The sequence below is a fragment of the Chrysoperla carnea genome, chromosome 5, assembly GCF_905475395.1.
Source record: "Chrysoperla carnea chromosome 5, inChrCarn1.1, whole genome shotgun sequence".
Lineage (NCBI taxonomy): Eukaryota > Metazoa > Arthropoda > Insecta > Neuroptera > Chrysopidae > Chrysoperla > Chrysoperla carnea.
Window position 1 is genome coordinate 69,768,048 of NC_058341.1, and position 27,251 is coordinate 69,795,298.

Consider the following 27,251-nt stretch of genomic DNA (forward strand, 5'->3'; position numbering starts at 1 on the left):
AAAAAATACAATTTAATTTTAAATTTTTTTGTAAATTAAACAGTAAAAAATTATCCTTAGAGGCAATGTATAAATTTTGTAAAATGACCTTTTTAAATATTCAAGTCATGATTTGAAGAAAATTTCTCAGAATATGGAGAACAAGGTTGATCATAACCATCTTTAAAATTACGTCTTGATGATTTTTTATGATGAACATAATTTGTTGAAATATTGAAAGTTTTATAATATTTTTATAAATTAAATTATAACTTTCTACAAAATAAATAAAAATCAATAAAAATTAAGTAAACACCACAAAAACATTGGTTGTTGGTATACCTTTCTCATTTATTTATTTATATTGCGTAAAAATTTATTCATATTTGTTTATATTAACTAATCTTACATTCAAATTTAAATAAGATTACAACAATTTTATATCATACGAATTATATTTATTTGCATGATAAAAAAAAACTTTTAACAAAAAGAAAACCGACTTCAAAAGAAAACTTTTCCAAAACAAATTAATATGCACTAAAAAGTAAAAACCTAACGATAATATAATCTAGTCAAAATTATTGTTATTTTTTGAGTTGGTGTCAGCCAAGCTAATGTAACAAATTGTTCTGTCAGAGTTGTTTCCTTGGCTGACACCGAATCCAAAAATAACAATAATTTTAACTGCATTATATTATCGTTATTTTTTTACTTTTTAGTGCATATTAATTTGTTTTGGAAAAGTTTATCTTTTGAAGTCGGTTTTCTGCTTGTTAAAAGTTCTTTTTTATTTTGTGATTTTTACTAATTTTTCCTTAAAAAAAGAATCATCGAAATCGGTTGGGGTGATATTGAGTTATTCGTCCTCATATCGTGCATACTTAATGCAAATTTAATTTTAATTTAAGTATTATGGTTTTCTCATGGATGCCGTTATCAGAACTGGACCAAAATGAAATGGGACCACACGGGAAGCACCAGTTTTCAAATAGATAAGAATCCACCAATCTTCAAATAGATAAGAATCATCAAAATCGGTTCGCCCAGTCGAAAGCTCTGAGGTAACAAACATTAAAAAAAATAAAGTTGAATCGAGAAACTCCTTTTTTTTTGTTTGCAGTCGGTTAAATATTCAATTAACAATGTATGAACATGACAACAAAGTTTGATTTAAAGTCTCAAAATTTTTCATTGGTAGACTTTTACTCAACGAATATGTGGTTGAAATTTCAGCTTAGATATCCGCGCAAATTTTTAAGAAAAATAATAACGAATTAAAACAATTAAAAACTTAAGGTTGAAATTATTTTCAACTTTGATGATGAATTTTATTATAACTTCTTGAATGTAGACGAAAAATAAAAATAAAATTTTTCGAAATCAGCCTTAGTTTTCGAAAAGCGGGAGAGAATCCGTTTAATATGACATCGGATTCGTAATCAGTTACCAAAAATAACCTCTAAAGCAGTTTGAGCCGTAAATACTTAGTTTTGGCCTTTTTGTATCAAAAAGTGGTATTTCCGGTCAAAAATAGCACGATTTTCGGAATACTTGACGTAATTCGTGTAATCAGGCATCGTATTCGTTTTTAGCAACCAAAAATACCGATTAGATGACAATTTTAAGCCAATAACAATTTCAAAAAAGTTTTGGGCTTCATATGCTTCCTGCTGGGGCCCTATGCTCTTACATGACTTAGTTCAGTTGGCTGAATGTTCCTTGGGATCCTATATAAACACGTTACATAAATGTTTCATTAAAATCGGTGCTGTTCCCAATTTTTCTAATGCATCCCGGATTATTAATTGTCCTTTTTGTGAGTCAAATTCCATTACATTTGAGTAATAGGTTCGCAAAAATTGTAAAATTTTCCATCAAATTTTAAATTTGTTTCTGTCACATACTTTATATAATGCAATAAATTATGGGCGCTTGAATTTAATTCTTGAATGTAGTTAGCGCCATAATCGTTTTGAAATGGCTCTCAATATTATTTTGAAGAAATAAAATAACAACTTTTTTGTAATATTATAAATATGTCAAAAATTCGTGAATTATTTCGCAAAATAAAAATGAAATAATATATATTTTTATAAAAATTAATAATTATGTTTGAATGTCAAAATAAAACTGATTATAATAAATTAATTCAAAAAAATTTTATGAATGAAGGAATTAAGTAAATACAATTTATTTATTAAATAAATAAAATTAAATTGGCGTGGCGTGGCTTGGCGTGGTGGCTTGAAGCACAGTGAATGCGCGGCGTGTTAGTTCATACTGATACATAATAACAGAGTCATATTTAATAATATTTATTTTAACAAAATTAATGAACATCGACCTTAAAATTTATCATCGAGATTGTGTTGTATTTATTTAGATTTTTTTCAAATTGAAATAAATCATATTTTTATTTATTGAAAACCTACATAAGAATCAAATAAATTTTTATTAATAAAATTACAAAGCAAGTACACATATACATCAAAAAGTCTTGTCACTCCAATCATTTTAGGGTTTCATCTCGGAATCTAACGGAATAAGGTGAATTTTTGCACTAACCTTTATTTTGATAGTACAAATGTCTCAAAAGTCACATATGGTCACGCGTGTGCGTCCTTAGATATTCAAGGTTTAAGGTCTCGTTTCTTTTGCCCTCAATCGTATAAACATTTATTATGCAAGTTGTAGAGGCTAAAATTTTCTACAAATTTTGTCTGAAATTTTTTTTTGTACATTGATCCGTATTTGAAATAATGGGCGCAGAAGATGGAGCCCTCTGCTTAATGTACTTCAGTAATGCGTCAATTTTTGTAAATATAAGGTATTCAATAGTTATTTAAGTATTATCAAAGACTATAGGATAGACAAGAAGCAGAAGTATAATTATAAGTGACATCTGGAGTCTGAGGCGATCAACTATTAAGTTTGTAGGCCTTTGCGGGTATGACTATTAAGTTTGACTACTTTGCGGGGGTGACTATTAACTATTAAGTTTGAAAGCCTGACTCGGTAGAGGCGCTGAAACTCGTATACTACGATTTTACATTAGCTCATATGGGCTGCTTCTCCTCTACCCTATGCTCTTTGAGTATTATTTATAAATAACTAGCGACCCGCCCCGGCTTCGCACGGGTGCAATGCTGATACTAAATACACTACAGAAAAACTGTGAACGTTGTATATAAAAACGTAGCGCCCCGCTCTGGCTTCGCACGGGTATAAAATATATAGCCTATGTGATTAAAATCGATCCAGTAGTTTTGATTTATTCATTACTGCCCGTGGCCCGCACGCGTTAAATTTGGAGTAAAACAATCCCCCTTTCCCTATACCATGAAGATTTCCTGCTATCTTTGGAATATCTAAATTCATACACTACATTTTTACTTATTTACTTTTTACATTTTTAACTATTAACCTCAAAAATAGCAGTACTTCTCCACTATTTAATGGATGTTATTATACATAAAAACCTTCCTCTTGAATCACTCTATCTATTAAAAAAAACCGCATCAAAATCCGTTGCGTAGTTTCAAAGATTTAAGCATACAAAGGGACAGAGGGACAGAGAAAGCGACTTTGTTTTATACTATGTAGTGATTAAAGGAAAAAAATCGCATAATAGATTCACGATTAACCCTGTCTATTATCTTAAATTTTAGTTTTTGACCTACTGACTTACACCACTATCATACTGAACAGAGCTTAAAATAAGCCCATTTTTGTAACAATATCAGATTTGCAAATTTTTGACTTACACCACTTCCATTCTAACCAGCTCATATGTTAACATTCTTGCTTTTAACAAGTTGAATTTTGAAATTAAATTTTATCCATACTTTTACATTAAAGTTTATTTTTTTAAATTGGTCCCAAAATCGTTTGTATACATATACAGGGTGGACCATTTTAATCTATAATCGCTCTTAGCTCGTCCTGTAGTTAATCAATCAAAAAATAACTAACACACAATACAGTGTTCCGACATCAGATAGGACGAAGTTCTTCGGGGGGCTTAAATTAGAAAGTTGATTCTCATAAAAAAAAAACTAGCAATTTTTGTTTAAAACATTTTTTCGAAAAACGTTACCCTTTCGGAGGAAATACGATTAAAAATGTGTCATTATTGCATTTAATCGAAAAAAAAATACACTTCAAGTTTGTTTATGAAATTGTAGGCCAAAATCATGACCACAGGCGAATGATTTTGGCCTACGAATGATTTCTATGCCCTTGACAACTTTTGACTAAAGCATTTTTTCGGGAGTTAGCGTGTTTTCTTTCGATTAAATGAAATAATAATAATAATAATGGGGGTTTAACCTCCGTTTTTCGTGACTCATGCCTTATCACAGAGGCCACCCACATCATTATTTGTTAATCTTTATTTATTCCATTACAAACATATTTACAAATACATTTTTGATGTGGGTGGAATCGGTTACTTTGTTCTTATCCAAGCGACGACACTGTAATCAATTCTGCACTCCCATTATTTATAAATTGTTCACACTGCCGCTGCCTGGATATATATCGAACCCGCAACCTAAGTCTAAATAGGCCAACGTTCTAAAACTAGCGCCTTAGACCGCTCGGCCATTTAGGCTGTGAAATGAAATAATGATGTACTTTTAACTCGCATTTCTTCCGAAAGCTGACGATTTTCGAGAAAATAGTTTAGTTGAAAAATGTTAGTTTTTTTTTAATGAGGATCAACTTTCTAATTTAAAGTGTTATTCTATGCCTTACCATTTAGGATCTAAATTGGTTATTAAAGAAACCCCAAGAACTAGGTTCAATTTGATGTCATAACATGATAGTCCTCCCTCAAACTCTGCAACTTTTAAGTAATTTTTTGATTTTTTAACCACTAAACAAGCTTTAAGCCATTATTTAATAGAATGGCCCACCCTGTATTTGTGTCCTATGAGATCATATCATCTTAAAATTTTTTTTGGAGTTAATAAGTTGTTTTAAATCCTCAATATTTGTTTATATGGTCATGTTATGTGTCCACTCACATGCGGTCGGTCATTAATTAATTAATAATCTTTATTACTAATTATATCGCCAAATATTTTTATTTGGCGACCATGAGAATGTTTAATTAAATTTTTCATTTAACACAAAGACGTCACGTGTCTTAATTTAAGATATTTACTTGCATATGTTTTTAGATACAAAAATTTATTTATCTTTTACATCTAAATCCTTAAAATTTATAAAATTTTAAGTAACCTTCTGGTTTTTAAAACATTTATAACTTTTGACTATTTTAGTAAATTTATGCCAAGTATGAAATTTATAATGAACTGCTGATTTTATTAAGGTTAGAAAGAACAAATAGCTTTTTACATTTTGATTTTTTAGTTACACAAAAAAAATTTAACCGTTCAAATGTTTTAAAATGCAAGTTAAAGAAATTTTAGTATTATTCCGTTAAACATATTAAAAATCAAAAGTTTTTGTTTTGCAATAAAATTCAATCATTGTTCATGCTTAAAGTGATTTTTAATGATGCTGACTTTAAAATAAAAAAAGAAAAACGTTGCTAAGCGTTCAAGTATACTTTCATGTGAATGGATGACAGGGATTTCAATTGTTTTTTATGTGATGGTCAATTAACTTGGTAGATTTTCGTGTTACAAGAAACTTACAAAGTGAAATGTGTTATCTTGGTCAGTTATTTTCATAATATATAGTGTGGTTTTAGTGTGTTCTTCAGTTAGTCCCCTCTCTTACTAGTTTTTTTCAGCACATCTTGACATTGATCAGTGGGATATCTTAATTATTAAATTTTCACGTAGGTACGTACGAACTACGAACGTATTTAACCAGATAATTTTGACTAAATAAATTGTTGAAATACTCTGTATAGAAAGTGTTGAATGTCAGTGCTTGCATTATTTTTATATATTGGAAGATTTTTAAAAACCAACAAAATTAAGGGTGCCTTTAGCCTGTCTTTTATTTTGTTTTTCGAAAATTTTCGAAAGGACTTTATAGAATTTTTTTCATTTTTCAATAATGTTTCACAAGGTCACTAGTTGAAACAGGATGCAAATTTTCAACTCCCTATCTTCTATAGTTTTGGAGAAAATGGACAGCAAAATTTTGTTATAATTTGCGCTCTCACGGCTAAACAATGACGTTTAAAAAAAAATGTTTCGAACAAAAGTTGTTTTTTATAAGGAAAATTTTTACATTTAAACTTTTATTCTATCTCTAGCGGTTTACATGACAGAATGAGCCTATTTTGTTTCTTTACTCAAGTTCACTTTCTACGTCCTGAGTACGTTAAATAATTTCATCTTCATATCTCGTTTCAATTTTGAGTTATCGTGTTTATGAACACTTATACCTACCCCCATATCCCTTTGCGCAGGGCTTACAGTTATGTAATGTACACGCCATGCTCTTTTATTTGATACCCCACTTGGTATATTTGAAATTATTCGATTATTAATCCACACTTTTTCGCTCCACCTTTCCACCCCCTGAAGATTAAAAATAGATAAAAACAATCTTTGAAGCTGGATGTATATCTTGTCAATATTTCAACTTAATCGCAAAAAGGTTTATCATTTATGTAAGAATATTGCCAATATTTTTTTATTTAATGAGAATTAGTTTATAAAGTGTAAAGTTGGAAAAAATTAATATCTCTGGCGTTGGGGTTTGTTTTGTACTCACCCTGACAAATCTGGGAAAAAATTAGTTCGAAATTAAAAGAAAGGTGCGTTTACAACTTTAAATATAGATTTTAGATAAGTTTAAAGTTTGATTTGAATATTTTAATAAAAAAATAATTATAAATAAAAAAATTTCATGAATGTTAAATAATATATTTAAATAATTATATTAATTAATAAAATAATTATTACAAATAATAATTTTGTAAGCACTCACAGAATCAACGATGCGTTAATTTTGACACACTTTCAATTATATCGCATGTGTGTTTGTGTATGTATATTATTTATTGTTTTAAAACAACAACAAAAAAAAACTCCTTGGCTTGTAAGTAATGTAGCTCACTACTCGTTACACGTCTAAATATATTTAAGTAATTTATGCATTATATGTGTTAGCATAAGACGGATAAACCGTTGAAAAATTAATGATAGCCCTTATTGTGTACAACTTTCCCTCTTATCTATCTCTCAAAATATCTCTCCGAAAACTTTTGTTCGAAATATTTTCGAAAAATTAGGTTAGAACATTATTATGTATGTGTTTGTTTATAGCATATACTATGTCCATGACACTATAATCAACACTGTCTATACATGGTATTTCAACAATTAACTCAGTCAATTGTTTTTTCTTCTCTTGTTTTGTTCTTAATTTGAGTACTAAAAATATCAACAATATTTCCACTTATGTGCTATACATTCCATTATGATTCGTTGTTTAAAAAATTTTCAATGTTCTTTAAGTTTTGTTTTCAAGGAATCAAAATTGAAACGTTTTTTTAATTTTCTAAACGTTAAAAACGTTTTCTAAATACTTGTGAAAAAATTAGAAATTTTCAATTTTTGTTATTTTATTTTTAGGGTATCACAAATATATTTTTATAAAAAAACTGATTTGATTTTAAGGTATTTCGATACCAAAAAAATGTAAATGATCCCAAAAATTTGAAATTTTTTTTATAATTTAATCATTTTTTTAATACGCCTTGCGAAAAGTTCATATCGATTTTTTGTACGGTTTAGGATAAATTAACTATCAAAGTGAAGGTTTTTAACAAAAAAAAGTTTTTCATTTTTATGCACAGTTCTCAATTTTGGTTTGATTTTAAAGCTTAAACATTGAGAAATATTGATAAAAGTTTTTAATGTAAATGGTAAAATATTTTTAAAAGCATTTATTGACTAAACACCAACATTTATTAGGACTTCTTCATATACAACCGTGAAAAAAGGCCTGTTTTCAACCCCCGACCTTAAAAAAACGGGTGTTATAAGTTTGACCGCCATGTGTGTGTGTCTGTCTGTCTGTGGCATCATAGCGCCTAAACGGATGAACCGATTTTTTTGGTTACGTTTGAAAGGTAATTAAATAGAGAGTGTTCTTAGCTATGTTTCAAGTCCGAGTTTAGGGTTCCGTATCCGAAAAATTTGTCGGGGTTTTTTTAAATTTTGTAAATTTTTATACCATGTATATATGAAATATACATAGTATATTAAGTTTAGTCCCAAGTTTGTAACGCTTAAAAAAATGATGCTAGGAAACAAATTTTGTCATAGGTGTTCATAAAATCACCTAATTAGTCCATTTCCGGTTGTCCGTCTGTGGACACGATAACTCAAAAACGAAAAAAGATATCGAGCTATCGAAAAATTTTTACAGCGTACTCAGGACGTAAAAAGTGAGGTCAAGTTCGTAAATGAGCATCATAGGTCAATTGGGTCATAGGTCAATCTTGTAAACCGTTAGAGGTAGAACAAAAGTTTAAATGTAAAAATGTTCCTTATCAAAAATTAAACAACTTTTGTTTGAAACATTTTTTCGTAAACATCATCGTTTACCCGTGTGGGCGCCAATTAGGCGGAAATTTTATAATATGTACTATTACTTGATTATCAGTTATGTATGTGTCACATGTTTGTATGTGTAATGTGATAAAGAAATCAACACTGACTATGCATGGTATTTCAACAATTAACTCAGCCAATTGTTTGGTTTCACTTGTACTTGTTAATAATTAATTTCTCGTAACTTTTACAGAGAATCGACTTGAAATTTATACAGAAACCGATTAAAATACTTATTAATTGACAAAAATTTTTGTTTTATTTCTTTTTGCAACTGTTTCGTTTGGGTATCGAAACACAGTAAACGAAATGATGGTTTCTATATAAATGATTTATTTGGCCAGGCGCAAAAAATATGGTAAAAGAAAAACAGCTGTTTTATCCGATGTGATATTAATTTTCAATGGGTTTTAAGAGAACCGATGAGGAGGACATGATAGCTTTGACGTTCAACAAAATGATCATTATTTGTTAAGCATATTTGAGCATATTATATATTTTTGTATGTATGTAATACCTACTAATAATATAAAAACATATGTTTACAGCATATTGTATACATAATATATGTTACAATAAATATTATAAGATATAAATAACGACCATGTTTACATACAAAATAAGTTTAAATAAATATCTACCTATTTAGTCAGCTATTGTTTAGTTTTATTCACCTTAAGCTAAGAATACACTGGCTACTAAAGACGACAACTTATCAAGTGCATTTCTTATTTTTTGTGTGAATGACCTCTATTTTATTATAATCTATAAGATAAAAATCACATAGAAATTTTTCTTATCGCTAATTTTTAAACTAGTATGAACTTATGATTTCTTATCAATTTAAATTTCATTTTCATAACACATATTAATTACTAGCTTTATACCCGCCCGTTTCACTGGGCTAAAAAGTATTTAAATCACCGCTTTATAGCCTCCACCTCTCTTGATGTGCACAGTTATCAATTTTGTTAAATGTAAAATAGTCATAATTCATTGAAAATATCAGAAATAAGTTGGTCATGAATGGTTTAAAATTTAATATTCAAAACAATACTTTAATTTATATGGTTCAAAATGATGATTATGGATTTGTCCATCTATAGTCATCATTTTGAACGATAAATTACAGAGTTTTGTAAAAATTTAAACTAGTAAATCTCAGATGAAATTTTATTTTTTTAAAATATATTTTCATAAATTATAGCTCATGTGTTATTCTGAAGTATGAGCTGTATTGTACACTTTCAATACAAACCATTCGCTAGTTTTGGCGTGAAAGCGTAACAAACAAACAAATAAACATCCCTACTTTCGCATTTATAATATATAGAGATTTGTTTTTTTGTGATTACATAATTTTTATGTGTTTTTGTTTCGGTTTCTGCTCGAGAATTTTTGAGAAATTTATCTTTAGTCGAGACGGAAAAAAAACTCAAAGCGCCGAGAACTCGAAAAATCAATTCAACGCGCTAGGTAACTAAAAAAATACGCATACAACACGTAGATATTAGATTGTATCCAAATTAAAATTCTAGCTCAACCGAAGTTCCCCACATAGCAAATTAAAATCGCAAAAAAATTCACTTTTTTCAAGGCTCGATTTCGGAATTAAAAATTAAGAAATTTCACTTGCTGTTAAAACATCATGATAAAAGAAGTCAAGACGAAGATATTACGCCCCAAGAAACCAATCTACCATAATTCTTCGACCAAGAAGAAAGCTTTTATGAAAGATGTTTTTTTTCGAAATATTCGATATTTCAAAAAATTTAAATAAAAGTCGAAGGATTGTCAAGATGTTTCTCATATCTTCACCAAATATCAACTTTAAAATCGAAGAAGAAAAACAAATTTAAAAACGACAAATTTTTTCTCTTTTTTTCAAGTTTTCGCGGCACCTATGCATCGAAATCGGCCTTAACAGACATCAATCGATAGGTTTTTAAGATATCTATAATTTTCCCATTTAATTTTTTTACATTGGACGTCAACTTTTTTTACTCGCAAGAAAATCTTTTTTTTAAGGTTAACTTAGCCATTGATTAGCCATAAATACAAAACGCTATGGTTCTTGGCTTGATTTCTTCTATAACAACGTACGTTTTGTTTTCTGATAGCAATTTTGTCAAATTTAACATTGGACCCCGGTAGATTAATTAGATTAATAAGAATATCTCTTTTTCCAACTGATTTTCCTTTTTCATAAATATAAAATAACATTGGATTTATAAAATTTGCGTACATAATATTTAATCTTAAAAAATGTCTAAATAAATAAAATTACATCGAAAAAAAACCCACCATACGTTAAAAAAAGCACATGGGAAGCAGGCACGTTTTTTGTCAACAAAATATGTATATAAGAGAATATACTGAATAGAGAAAATACGTGTGAAAAGAATTTCCAATTTTGTGATAGAAAATGTAAACCTGACCGCCTGAAGGTTATTAAAAAATATTTGTCATAATCTCAAAAAATTTTAGTATCCAATAATGTTTTTTTTTGTTTTTAAAACAGGTGTGTGACCTTAACAGAAAAAGTTTACACTATGAAATAAATAGAAAGAAAAAACCTTAACTTGAATTAATTAAAAGAAACACTCAGCAAATGTAATTTAAAACTGATGACTAAATCAACATTTTATGCAACTCTATCGTCTTCAACATAACATTAGTTACAGGTACTCTACTCTACAGACGTTATTGATATGTCTGCTGCAATATTTATACACGTGGTGGTCCATATCAAGCTTTACAATGTTTTATCAGATATAATTATACTTTTACAATAATTTATTATACCCTGTATTAAGTCCCAAGTTTCTAACGCTTAAAAATATTAATGATTCGAACAAAATTTTGGGATCGGTGTCCATAGAATCACTTAATTAATGCATTTTCGTTTGTCTGTTCGTCCTTGATCATGATAACTCAAAAACGAAAAAAGATATCAAGCTGAAATTTTTATAGCGTGCTCAGGACATAACAATTAGGTTGATTCGTAAATAGGCAATATGAGTAAATTGGGTTTTGGATTCGTAGGACCCATCGTGTAGGCAGTTAGATAGAAAAAAGTTTTAACGAAAAAATGTTCCTTATAAAAAATAAACAACTTTTGAATGAAAGATTTTTTCATATTCACTATTTATCTGTGAGGGTGCAAATTAACTAATAACTAGAGTGTATCCCCCCCCCCGTATACTGACATGTACTTTAAGATTTTAGCTTTTAGGTGAAAAACTTTTCATACAATCTTTTACAAAATTTAACTGTGATTTTTAACATGTCAAAATTTTTAATAAATTATCAAATTTTTAGTTTTTTATGGTGTTTTTTTTTTTGTATCGCTTCAACATCTTCAACGTCACAATGAATTTAAAAAATGCATAATTTATTAAATTTTATTTCTTCAGCAAAAATTCAACTATTTTGATAGAATTTGTTAGATTAAAATAAAAGATTTTCAGAATAAATTGTTTGGTGAAGAGTAAGAAATTTCTAATTATGTGCATTTTTCTAAAATATTTTTTTAACTTAATAGACATATCAATACGTAAAGATATCATTTAAGTACACAATTATTTAATTTCGATTTTCGAATTGAAAACGATAACTTTCTGTCAGGCTAGTTAGTAAAAACATATTGTATTAAATGATAATATTTTGTACTTATTAAGATATAATTATTTATGCTGTGTTGCAATGAAAATTGATAGTCTCGATGATGATTCCCGTTTATACATATAATAAATGTACGCTCGAATTCAAAGAAATTGAATCAATGCTCATATTAATGATAGTATAAAACTGTTTTTGATTCCATGAATGTATTTAACTTATATGGCTTTACAGATATCTTCCCTTAAGGCAATCGTCTTGCTATGGGCATAGTGTAAAAAAATTCTAAATATTTGTATACTTATAAGAAATATTTTAATATAATTACCATCACATTGATCGTTGATTGATTGGAATCATTAACTTGGAGAGCATTGGCGAGTTTGTTTTTTAACAAGTTTTTTAATTCCACAAAAAAATTATTTGCTATCTTCGAAAAACATGTTCTGAGTTAAAAAAGAAAAACAAAAATTATTGACCGTTTCTTTGTTGAGATATAATAACTCAAAATTAAACCATTTTATTGTGGACAGTCGAAACAACTATAGTTAGACTATTGTGTTTGTGACAGAAATAACTATAGTAGAAGTTTGTAAACTAATCATCATCATTCACCGAGTGTTGTATGTGGACACAGTTGTATGGTACAGTATAGAAAATAATTATACTTCATTTCATTACAGGTTCATCTATTTCAAAATTTATTTTCCAACTTTATAACTTTGAGATTAAACTCACTGGAATGTTTAGAAAGAGATTATGAATAGATAATATAACCTTGTAAAGTTATTTTTCTACCAAAGTTACTTCAATTTTTTTGATCAAAATACTTATATAATGAAAATACTTAATTATGTAAAGATGAAAAAAATTTAATATTCATTTCATCAATCTTTGTACTTAAAACACCTAATATGGATTTTATATTAAATACATAATAATATATATTATATCATTTCAATTTTTACCAAGAATAAAAAAATTTATATCAGTAATTACTGGTAATTATTTAGATTTTTTTTTTGGTCTGATCAAATTACAAAATTATGTAATACATTTTTTATAAATTAAGGCTGTATGACTATTAAATATTAGTATCGTCGTTTATGCCTACACAGGGTCGTCAGATCTCATGATTTTTGAGTTCTATCGCTCAAGCGCTTTTTAAGAGTTTTTAAAAATTGTTAAAATTATTTTCCCATATCGTAAAAAAAAATTATAGAGCTGAAATTATGAAAGCCAAAATGCGAGTCAACGGTATTTTTACTGATTTTACTGCTTTTCTAAGGTACCATTTACTTCTTTATAAATGATATAATTTGCCAATTGTGCCTACAATATATGATTTTATTTCATAAATAAAAATTTGATATTGATTTTCTTAACAAAAAAAATTATTTCGAGCAGAATTGGTTTTTTGAAAATATCTTGAAAACTGTTAAGAATATGCGAAAAAAATGTGCTACCTCCTGGAACTGTACCACCAATATTTATATAGCTTTAATTTAGAGGTGAAAATAGCGCAAAAATAAAACAATTCATAGACTAAACTTAATGCTTTTAGCGCTATTGTAACCTCTAAATTAAAATTATAAATATCGGCAGCAGAGATCCGGGAGATTGGACTTTTTTAGCAAATTTTCTGCGCTTTAAGGTTTTTGTATTTCGGATATTTTTCATAGTTTTTTTTTTTTATGCAAAAACCCAAACCTGTTTTTTTGTTTTTAAATTGTTAATAACTTTTGTAATATTTACCATAACCTGTTCATTTGTATATTTAAAAGTTACTAAACATAATTCCGAATCAAATGATACCTTGATAATAATTTTTCGAGAACTAGATCAGACTCGTCCCAAAATGCTTGTTGACTAGACTAATCTCTAATAAACGATTATATAATAGTATACGATTAATTAAAAATATTAATTAATAATTATTTAAAAAAATTTTTTTAGGTGCAACTAATAACACTACGAATATACTGATTTTGTTTCATGAAAGCAGGCACACGAAAAAATGAACCAGTTATAAGCAGCTATATAAAACATTTCATGAAAAGAACCTTTTTCATTAAGTGAGGTATAGTCTGCTACTCTAGATAGAACATTCGAGATGACAGATACTGCAGACAGAGTTAGTTACTTTTAGCTTAGATAATGCGTTTTGGCGCTAAGCCAATAAAAATATGTATACGAATCGAAGAACGAAGAACGGCCGCATACAGAAGCAGAAATGAACAAATGCATTCTAATTATTTATGCATGTCATGTTTTCTATTTCATTCGCCTTCGTGTCTTATATTGACATTTTAAATACTCAATATGTGTACATGTAGACAGATAAATCTGATATCACAAACATTCAAGCGACTTCTGTGTATAAAACCAATAATTAAAAGGGAGCTTTAAGATTTTAAAATGCATACTTAATATCTGGCTGACAAATTTCCAAGAATCTGAATTTTAATTTCATTATTATACAGCCTCGCTAAAGAAAGGAAATCAATATCACAAGATTTCTGGTCGTAACCAAAGGGTATAAGGTAGAGGAGAAGGCTCCCATTACTGGCCATGTTAAAAAGAAGTATACGAGTTTCAACGCCTCTAGTGATTATATTCAGCCATAAACGCTCGTCACTTCTTTAATTTTGCACTGAGCCACTCTGATCTGTGTAATAATCTCGTAATAACTTGTACTGCTAAATAATAAAAATCTTTAATTTACGTCAAACTGTGAGTTTTAGTATCCTTGATAACTGATCCTTTTCTAACAACGTTTTATTATTCGGCGAAATGAGGTTAAAAGGGCCCTTATCACTTTGTTTCGGGTATTGAAAGGGCGAGAATCTTTCTATTCGTTGTGTGCGTAGTCATGATAGAGACAATAAAATTGATGCCAGCGCTTCCAGTGAAAAATTTTGGCGATAAAGGAGGCTGTTATAACTAATTTGCAATTCTTTACATGTTAATGTTATAGAAAATGTCAAATTAAAATTATTGAAAAACACTAATTAATTAAACTTATTGCATTAAAAATTGTGAAAATAAGAAATGAAATTGCACAAATATCATTCAAGTGGAAATTAGCATAAGTACTTATTTAAATTTGTTAGACAATAATACATATTAAATTTTCAATGTACGTCATAAATGCAATGCATACAATTATATATGCATCTATACAATCCTATAACTAAATTAGTGTATCGTTACCATGGAAACGCCTCCAATAAAACTCACGCACGGTGCGAATATTTGATGCATTTCGAAAGGGGCTCGAGCAAAAAATCTAGTTATCTTTCAAAGCCCAATTGATACACTTATACTGCCTTGTCTGTTAATGACCGCTTTGACACTGCGTAACTAGGCCAAAAAGCTCGAGCTAGAAGTGAGCAAGGTTTCAAGAACTTTTACTAGATTTCTTCAAACTAAATTTTTTGATGCTGTTGATGATTATAAAAATTTGATATCTTCTGATTAAAAAATTTAGTAAAAGCTTTTGAAATGGTTTTAGTATGTGCACTACAATAGGAATCAGTTTACTTTTGATTTATGCATGGAGGTTATATAAGCGTATATGAAGAATTTCTGGAATAATATTCTAAATAAATATTTTAATATTTGAATTAATGAACAAATTTTTTACTTCTCTTAAGTTTGTTTCGAAATGAGGGCATGCAAATTGATGGAACTTGATTTATTTTAAGATGAATATATTTTAATCCAGGTTAAGTTAGCATGAAATCATGATGTTGTCTTCAATTGCATCAATTTTTTCGTAATTACATATTTTTATCTGGTACTGGAAATTCTTCTATAATTAATATAATTCGTACCTATTATGCATAATTATAAACAGGGATTATAAAATACAGATTAATAAAATTTTTTCTAATTTCTTACGCGAACCAAAGAGCATAGGGTAGAGGAGAAGCAGCCCATATGAGCTAATGTAAAATCGTAGTATACGAGTTTCAGCGCCTCTACCGAGTCAGGCTTTCAAACTTAATAGTTAATAGTCACCCCCGCAAAGTAGTCAAACTTAATAGTCATACCCGCAAAGGCCTACAAACTTAATAGTTGATCGCCTCAGACTCCAGATGTCACTTATAATTATACTTCTGCTTCTTGTCTATCCTATAGTCTTTGACGCGAACTCAAAAACGGTAAAGAACCAAATATGAAATAAAAACTTAAAATAATCGCCAACGCATAAATCACACATTGTACCGATTAATATCGGTAAATTTATGAGTAAAAAAAAACAACAGAATTAACCTACAAAAATTAACATAATTAATAGAATTGAGTTTATGCTTTTTTTGTTTTAAATTAAACAGTAGGTTTTGGGTGAATAATTTTTATTTTTATCATATATTTGACCTTCTGTCTGACCATTTATGAATTTTTGTTACTCTTAATAACTGAAGAGCGGATTTTAAGCACTAAAAAACCAACCCACTTTTCGTAGTCGATAAAAAAATTTAACGTTTTGTCTTTAAAAAAGATTTTTTTTAGGCTTATTTTAAATGATAAACTTGTAGTCATTTCCGAATTGAAAAAAAAAACAAAAAAGAATTTTTAAAGCAACAAATTAAAGCACAAAGTTAAAAAATAAAATTTGTAATCTAACAAAAGTTGTTTAAAAAAAGTGAAAACAAACTTTTGAATGAGGTAAATGTAAAAATAGCCTGTATAGAAAGTGTTGAATATCATTATTTGAATTTTTTTTTACGAACACAATTATGGCGACCTTTCGCGATTTATTTTGTTTTTGATAATTTTCGAAATAATTTTTTAGAATGTTATTTCTTTTTTCGAGAATGTTTCACAAGACCACTAGTTGAAGCTAACTGCAAATTTTCAACTCTATTTGTTTATAGTTTTAGAGAAAATGGACTCTTAAAATCTTAATTTGTGCCCTCACTAGTATACAGTGATCTTTACGAAAAAAATGTTTCAAGCAAAAGTTGATTTTTTTAATAAGAAATATTTGAACTTTTTTTTGTCTCTTATGATTAACAGCCGGTCAGACAACTGTAGACGGACTATTATGTGATTTTATGAACACCTGTATCAATATTTGTTCATAGCATCAATATTTTAAGCGTTACAAACTTAAGAATAAACTTAGTATACCTTGATTTATATTACAAGTATAACAGGGTATAAAAATGAATGATTTTTTATTAGTATTCTGAAGAGTATGTACCGATTTTTTTCGTAATGTTGAGTTTTCCAAAATTCCAAAAAGATTTATGCGTTAAAACAATTTATTGCGATAGAATTCTTCAATCCTGATCATTTTGTTTCAATACCTAATTGTCTAAGTGAAAATTTTCTTAAAGAACGTTTACCTATAACAATAGACTCAACATGCTTGTTTAAACAAATCCGTGGTACATTAAGTTTACAAAAATCTATACCTTTGAGATAATCGTTCATATCTATTCAAAATTTGTATGATCTAATTCTATAAATTGAATACTGGTTCTAAATCCAAACCATAACGGGAAGTGATTATTAAAATTAATTTTTTGTTTGTTATGTAAACATAGTTTTTTGTATTAGATTATTTATGTTTAACTAAATATTATGTCAGATTAACTTGTCAGGGATAAATTGACGAATACGCTATCATTTTCTTGAACAAATTATCTTTTATAGACACAAGTTATTGAAAGGTAATCTAGTGTTATGTAAAATCGAACTTTTTTGTGTCGTTGTAATAACTTTGTAGATATAATTTTGACGCGATTCAAAAGGTCTTTTTAAATTCATTTATCTTAGTCAATTAAAATTTTTCTTTTTCGTATTAGTATCATATTTCAAGTCGATAAATCCATCTAGTGTGACATTCATGTGAGATGTTTTAAAAACAAAGTAACTGTATTTAGAAACTAATTTATTTGATATCAAGAAGATTAACCTACACACAATATAAGAGATAGATTATTAAAAGATAACTACATTTTGGGTTTAAATTATTTATTGCCAATTTTGGACAAATTTAATTTAAAAGTTGTTCGTTCACCTTTAACGTTTAGGAGAGAAGATTTATCAACCATAAGTTATGTGCCTGTGGATATAATAAGATTTTATTATAAAAACTATTATTAAATCTTTTCGAGGTTATATACCTTTTGAGTTGTATATCTATACCGTGAATCGAAAATTCTGTGATTATTTTTGTCTGAATTTTTGAAAATATTCATACATGTTAGTTTGGTAATAAACAAGAGTGAAAGTATCTGAAAAAATTACCAAAACTTTTGCAAATGTCGATGGAAAGTAGTTAAGTTTTTTACAATTACGTGTTGTGTTATCAATAACTTGCTCTAAGCACGACTAAAATGACAAATTTTTTTTAACAAGCTTAAGTTTATGAACATTCCGCAGTAATCAAAATCATATTAAGGGGGTCTTTTCGCTGCCAATGTTAACTAAAAAATATTATGATAACAAGCAAAAATAATTTTTTTATAATAGTTTAAGTTTTTTATCTATCGTATAGTAAAGTTTCAAAAATACCTTGTGAAAAAATTTTTTAAAAATGTTAACGTTTGTTGACACGTCTTACGAGAAAGTAAGACCCTACCAACTTTTCTTTAATTATACTTTTAGTTATTAATTGAATGGAGTAAAAAAAACTGAAAATTAATTTTCGAAATATTCAGATTTCTGTTTTTACATTTAAATATATAATTTACCGTAAAATTTATTGAGAAATAAATAATAAACTGAAAAAAAAGGTACTAACAGGAAAATTTGTTCTTAAAGCATCAGCAAGTAAATACTTTGATTTAAGGCAATATTTCCTTCCTATACTTTAATTTTTAAGAATTCAAATACTTATTATTATTTTATTGAATTAGGCAGGTTCTTTCGCCGCAAATGTTAATTTTTTTTAAATGCATAGTTTACTTCCAGTCAGTGGAAGAATTACTTCAATGTAATTACTAGTATGGAAACCACATAACTTGCTTCCTCACTGTCTATACAGGGATTTCAATATTAAGTCAGTGAATTGTTTATTTCACTTGTTTACAATTATACATTCCATCTTTCAATATTTGCAAACCTCCATTTTCTTCACGTCTTGTGTTACAATAACTAAAATAAACTTTAAATTTATGAATTTAAGGTCTTATTCCACAGTTATTACAGTCATATAAATGTAATGGTTCTGGTATGGGAACCACATAACCTTATTATTACTTTATAAACTAATCAAAAGGAATTCAATTAAAGACAAACGGGATTTTCCTTATGGAATCTGAATTGAAAATTAAATATAAAACAATCTTTAGTCGAAAAAAATATGAACATTCTAAGAATAGTTTCTTAGCTATACGAGATACATATACATTTACAGAATTCAAAGATTCTCAAATTCGATATTTCGATTGGCAACCCAACAACGAATTTTTTGGCTCTTTCAATGAAGAATAGAAGATAGTAAAAGAGAATTGAAGGAATCAGTTGTTTAGTATTAGTTCATCAGTTATTTTAGTCTAGTCCCATAAGTTCAAATTGGTGAAATACAGAAATACTGATCGAAATGCATGTGATAGCTCGTTAAATTCAGAATGATGTCTAGAAAAATATGCTAGTAGAGTTTTTAGAATGGGTAAAAAAATAAAATTATACCTGCTAATAGGTTTATTTAAAAAAAAAATATATATAAATTTCTTTGAGTCACATTTGAACCAGCGACATATTGATTACTATTGACTTTAGTATCCCAAGTCTACAGCTTAATTAACCAACTGGTATATCAAAAAATGGTACATATTATAAAATTGATCAATAAGTTTATTTCAAACTTTCAGTAATTTAGTAACAATAATCTTCATGTAGTTGGCTCAATCACATATAGACATGAAAGACATGCGATTAAATCGCATTTTATTGTAAATACAAATATTTTTTTAATTGTAAATTTCCTCTTCTTTAAGAATCTTTTTTTTTTTTTTTCTTAAATATTAATATTTTAAGAATCATTATCTTTAATTGTTTATAACTTATGAATTTTTTATGCGCTCAAAAAACGCTTCTGGCACATTTTTCCAGGCATCATTCCGAATCCAACAATCCAACAAGCTGTCACACGTACTATTACTAACAGTATTTCCATATTTCGTCCAATTTGAACTTGCTTACTTGACTAATTGAGAATAAAGAAGATTTAAATCGTATGGTAATGGTACGGATCCATTCAAATGAATTATGACTTCACTTGTTTAGTTGATAAATTACATATGGTTTTATATTTTAATTGTGATTCTAGGAAATCATATTATTTTATTCTTTTTGCCAACTGATGATAGTGCTATTTTTTGTGTAGGTGTTCAGTTTCAAATCGAAGACAATATGTCTACCACATCATATAAAATTACAACTTCAATTACGAGAAAACAAAACGAGTTTGTTACCAAACAAATACAAATTATCATTTTTTTTAAATTTAAATAATTATCGTGAACCCATAAATATTGATATTCAAATTGACTTTTATTGAAATTTAGATATTTCTTAGAAACTTGTTTAGTTAGGACCGCCGTCATGTCTAGATTAGCTTAGTTAATTTATTTTTCGTGAAATTTGACTATTTATTTAGCTCAGTTACAATATAAGTGTGAAATGAAATTAATTGCTCTCTGAGTTTATTGTGGAAATGTTTTAAAAATTTGGTGCTCTTGAAAATTAATTTTTTTAAATTTTGTGTTTATTTATTTTTTCATATAAGTATTGTCATATTTAAAATTGGTAATGTATTTAATATTTTTTAAATTTTGGTATTAAAAAGGTGTTTTCCGAATAAATTTAACTATTGACGATGTTTCTTCATTCCGAAGTTGGCCGTTTCATATTGAAACAAATTAAAAATACTTTCCAACAATTTTCTAATGATTGGAACAAGTACAGCTAAATATTTGTATTTACAATAGAACGGGATTGAATTTAAAATATGAATTCATTGATACAAAATCAATAGAGTTAAATTAACAAAATCATTACTTTTATGAAAGAGATTGATTTTAGTTTAAAGTCATACATTTTATTGATGGAAAATAATACTGTACTTAGTTGGAATATATAATCGTGTAAATAAAGTGAATCGATGAATTAAAAGAAAATTTCTTTGCGTTTGCTTTAAATATAGGATTTGGTTATTACGAGCACATACCTGTTATGTTTAGTCCATATGTGATTGAGTCAACTACTTAAAGATTTTTGCTACTAACGTACAGTGAGTTTGAAATAAACTTAGTGATCATTTTTATGGTATATGGTATTTATGGTATAAATTTGTTAGACAGTTTATTACTTTCATGCAAACAACTTGTGTCAACCGCATCACTCAATCCCGTATGGTAGTTGTATCACATTTGTCGTCTCATTCGCTATATTTGATCTACAGAGGAATTGCGAAAATTGGCCTTGCCTTGCAAAACTGAATATTTGTTGTGCATGAGACAAATAAAAATATTTTCATTCGCAGTAGGTACTAAAAGTTTTGACTTTATAATTTTTAAATTTGGACTTGACGTCGTTGAACTTCATCAAATTCTATTTTATTTTAAAAAAGACAAAATTAAAATAAATTTTAAAAATTTTGTTGAATATAAATTAAACCTATGTCGTAACGTTTAAATCCATACACGGGAAATAAATAACAAATCAAAATCTTACAAAAATGTTAACATTTGTCGAAATTTGAAAAATTTATTTACAGTGAGAGTCATTTATAAAGTCGTTTATTATTAAACATAATACTATATTCTATAATTATAGTTGGCAAGTTACAAATAAAGCAACACTCATTGTTCCTTACTTTAACAACTTTTTTTTAAATTTGTGTATGAAATTTACCTACTACTAAAAAACCAATAGATTTTCCCGTATATAAAAGTGAATTGTTGAAAATTTTGTTGTTGATAGTAGCAAATGAAATAGATATGTCACAAGTATGTCACGATTTTTATAGCAAATGAGTGAATTAAATAAATAATAAATGTGACTTGAGAACAAAATTTTGTCTGCTGATTAGAAATAACAGATATATATAATGGTAAATCAGTGCTCTAAATACCCGGGGCTAAAGATCATGTAGATCTATTCAAGAACGGCATTGGTATACATTGTCAATTCAGGTATTTCTAACAACATGGGAATAAAATTAGTTTTGCACGAAATATTCCAAATAACTCTAAAATTAGCTGTAAGATCCCAAAATTGCAGAATTTCATCTGAGATATTCATTTGTAAAGTTCACGATTTCGAGCGTAAAAGCATGTAAAAGTCACCGTCCTCCCAGCTATTTTATATGATATTTAAAATATTAATTTTTACGTAAATTGTCAAAATTAAGTATTTTGTGTTTTAAACAGTCAAAATTTCCTTTTGGATCTAATAGTATAGGCTCTATTCTCAACCTGTGAAAAAAACTTCGTTTTATTCTGTTATTCTGTAGTAAAGTGGGCTTTCTCATTTTTAGCATAGGAACTGAAAATACCATGGTAATACCTTAAGGAACAACAATTTTTACCAACAAAGTACTTACAAAATAAGTATACTTATTTTAACGGTCAGACTTTTTAAGGTGGACATTTCTTGACATTTTGTTTCTCATTGGATCCAAATTAATTAGACAAAGACATTTTAATCAACTCTGACTATAAATCAATAAATTTATTATTATTTTGAAAGTTCGAGACAAATTTAATTGTGTTTAATATATTTTTGTCAGGACTTTGACCCTCCTAACTTTTAATTACTTTGATACACATTCATAAAAAAACTGATGAAATAGTGTTTATTCTATCTATAAAAAAAAAAACGAAAGTTGTTATTAGTAGATGATCATTTCGTAAAAATCTCTTTTTTAGCTAATTTTCTCAAAGAAATGTGTAGCTATTTCAGCTGCACACTCAACAGATGACATTTAGCAAAAATTTCTTGCAAGTGTATACATTGATTCTACCTAGCCGGAATCCCAAAATTTCAACCCCACTTTACTTCCCTTATGCGCTTTCCCCCAGTTTTATTTCTGTAAATTATTTGAGGAGATGCGGGATTTTAATGTGAGAAGTGTCATACTTTGTCGGCAAATAACTCGGTCTCAGAGTGTATTTAAAAGAGAAATAACAAGCTTTCGATTGCATAAACTCATTTTTTTTCTATAAATGCTTATGTACCCGCGCACAGTTTTAAAATTCATATTAAATTAATTAATAAATTTTCTCAGGGTTTCAGCTCTGCACATAAAATATTAAGGGGTGATACAAATATTTGAGATAATGATTAAAAGAAACTAGAAATACAAGCTATCGGATCAAGTACAGGGTGTACCATTTAAATCTATACACCTATATATCTCGTTTTGTTTTTAGCCAATCAAAAAATAACTTAAACAAAAGTTGCAAAGTTTTATGGGAAACATAATGTTCTGACATCAGATTGAACCTAGTTCTTCTGGTTTCTTTAATAGTCACTTTAGATCCTAAACGGTGAGAGATAGAATAAGACATTAAATTAGAAAGTTGATCCTCATAAAAAACTCACATTTTTCATCGAAAACATTTTTTCGAAAATCGTCAGCTTTCGGAGGAAAAGAAACCCGAAGAACTAGGTCCAATCTGATGGCAGATCATGATGTCCCCCCATCAAACTGCGGAACTTTCGTTTAAGTTATTTTTTGATGAGTAACTACAAAACGTGTATTTAGTTTACAATATAGATTAAAATGGGACAACCTGTATATGTCATTCAGATCCAGTAATTTTTCGCCGAGGTATACCTGTTTGAAATTTCTAAAAAATTTTTAAAATTTGTTCATCCTTTTTTTGCGGCGCAGAATATTATATACTCTTTTGTTATCACGGACCTTTTAAAACAAACACATCTATATTTTTTAGCCCACTCTATTTCTCCCAAACTACAATACAGAAAACTCATTTATATCTAGTGGAGAATGAAATTTGAATTCGATCAAAAAGAATTAAATATATTTCTATGCACAATTAAACAAGCAGCTCTTGGTACAATAAATGAATCTGAAAGTATGTAATATTATTTTCCTGAATCAAATATGCTAAGCTTACGCAGCCTCTACGTTGCGAATTTTTTAAGTATATAGTAGTTGTATAGTTTTTTCTTATTTTAGTGCCAAAATAAACAAATAATTATGTTTGTTTTGTTTTGAAATGAATTTTTTATTAAAGTTTGAAATATTTTAATTAACTATTTTTATTATGATTTGATTCTGTAAGTTAATATTTATATAATTTTTTTAAATTGTATGTGGTGTAGTGTTATTTATAAAAATTGATTAATGATTATGGATACCTAATTTCAAAATAAATTTCTTTTTTTAATTTTATAAATTTTCAATGTGAAGGTCATTAAATTTTATTGTTTATTTCATTTTATGAGTATATCATTAATAAATAGAATTAAAATTAAATAAAGCCCACTTTACACAGCGATATTGAAGAGAAATATCTATAATTTCAATTAAAAAAAAAAAAAAAAACATTAATTTCTGAAATGATTGATTATTACAAATGCGCAAGTTGGCTCAAGATTTTTTTTCAGAAACATGTTTTCAAAAAACACACAAAAAATTTTACCATGCAAAAAGGGGCACAGAAACAAAAAGCTTTGAGTTTGATAAATTTAATGAAAAAAGTTATCTTTTTTAACAGCAAATATAATCACAAATATTTAATTATATTAATAGAAACATTAACATTAAATACTAATAAACAAAGCACAAACCTTCGCCTTTAATATTAAAAAAAATCCTTACTTAATTTCACTATCAAGCACAACGTCAATTGAATGACACGGTAAATCAATAACGATAACAATAATAACATGCATCCGTAAGAGCAGGTTGATTGCGGCTTAAAAAACAGGCGGGGGCGAGGTTGAGGTAACATAAGCGACCTGTTTGTGATAGAGTGGTCTAATTATACCAAAAAACAACTTTCAATGCAAAACAAATGAGGTGATTTTTCTGACTTTTGTCCGGAAATTTGATATAACTTCACTTTGCCACGGTCAGAACTTTTTGGTCTAAAGTAGTACAATTTTATTCTTAATTCAAATAATTTTTATACACTGTTCTATACGTAATATATCAAGGTATATTCAGTTTAGTCGCAAGTAAAAATATTGAATTCGATCTCGCAGTTCTACTGTAATATCAATAAAAAAGCATTAGTAAGAAATCGGATTAATTTGTCGGGAGAAAAAGCTGCATTATAAACTCTTATAAATTGCTTTAGAAATCTATTAATTTATTTAAATCTTTACTGCTTCATAAATTGAAGCCTTCTTTGGCAAAATTAGTTAGAAAAAAGCTAAAAAAATTAATGTAATATCCCTCTAATTACTTAATACCTACATCTAAATTTTTTTTAAATAGTAAATATATTTCAGAATCAAAACCTTGAATCGAACAAAATTGTTTAAAGTGGCGAAAGTTATGCCCAAAATAAATAATGACAAATTTTGATTAATTGACTTAAATGATATGCCGGTTGAAATGGATTAGCAAATATTTTGTTCAAACACCTGTTCAATTTTTTGTTTTAAATCAATTCATAGATAAAAATTAAATTTGGCTATTATTGGTCAAATCACTCTAAAAATAAATATCCCATTCAATTTGAAATTTCATACATAAATCAAAATTAATTAATTTTAGCCAAAAACAGAGAATGAATGATTTTTCTTATATCTTGATTATGTAAATTATACAATATGAGTGTTTAATTTTTTTTTTCGTTTTTTGAAAATGGCATTTAATTTAAATCATGGGATATTTAATTTTGTTTTTTGTTCACTGCGCGATGTACAACATCTCTTCGTATCGCAAAAACATTCACGGAAAAAATTATTTGTCCCAAGTAAATTTCTTCTCCTTGTAAGAATGTAAGAATATTTTATAATTCATGATTCTAGAAAAAAAATTCATTTTCTTCTGTGTATGATATTGAAATATGAAAATTATGGCACGTTCGTGAAAAAAAAAACCAAGGAAACTATAAGAAACAAACGGTTGCAAAATTATGCCCATCTTCAAGTCATTGTTTAATGTGACCATAAAAAAATTAGCGCCAAACATTAATAAAAATTATTTTCCAAAAATTGCTCCTAAAATGCTCTTTCTGAATAAACAATTGCTATACTTAAATTGCTCCTAAAATGCTCTTTCAAAATATACAATTGCTGCACTTAAATAATATAGAGTTAATTAGTTAATAGTTAATTCCCGATTGTCTTCATTTACATATTTTAATCGATAGTATTTATAAAAAATTGGAGTTGGTGTAAGTAGACCATGTGATAGTTATATAATACAAACATAAATGGCAATTGTATACGGCTGACTGCTCTTAAAAGTTTTTTATTAAGAATGTATTCTTACTTTTTAGCACAAAGATATTATTATTTTATCTATTGTTTTGCATAAGCAAAACTCAAAATTTTAGCATTTCTAAAATTTTCCAAGCATCATATCTCAAAAACTATTAGACATAAGGAACTGTAGATCGGCTTAAATCGTTTCAAATTTGGTATACTTTCAAAATGATAATGGCAACTAATGTCAAACACGGTTGTTGAAGTGCACTGAGAAAATTTTTGGGTTTTTCACTTATTACGTAGGAAGTACAACTTTTTTTTGCTTGCAAAATGTGGTTTCACACTTCCCTAAGGGGTCCAAATAAATATCAAAAATGTAGCTTTACATCACGTTTTGTGATTTTAGCTGTTTTTATTGTAAGTATTGTTTTATTGTACTGACGTAAAAAAAATAGTAATAGATGACTGGCATTAATTTTTCAACAGGTTTTCCCCTCTTGTATAATTTATTAAGTTAACAAATTTATTAACATTAATGTTTGACTCATTTATAAAATTTTCAATCATTTGAATAAATAATATCAATACCGGTTTGAAAACGTTTTTTTTTCCACACGGCATCTTGAAAATTTTTAAGCGTAGAAAACTTTTCAAACTATATGCATCAGTCTTTCATCAGTTGTTTGATAGTGAACAGAGTAGTTGTTAATATTAAAATCAGTGAAA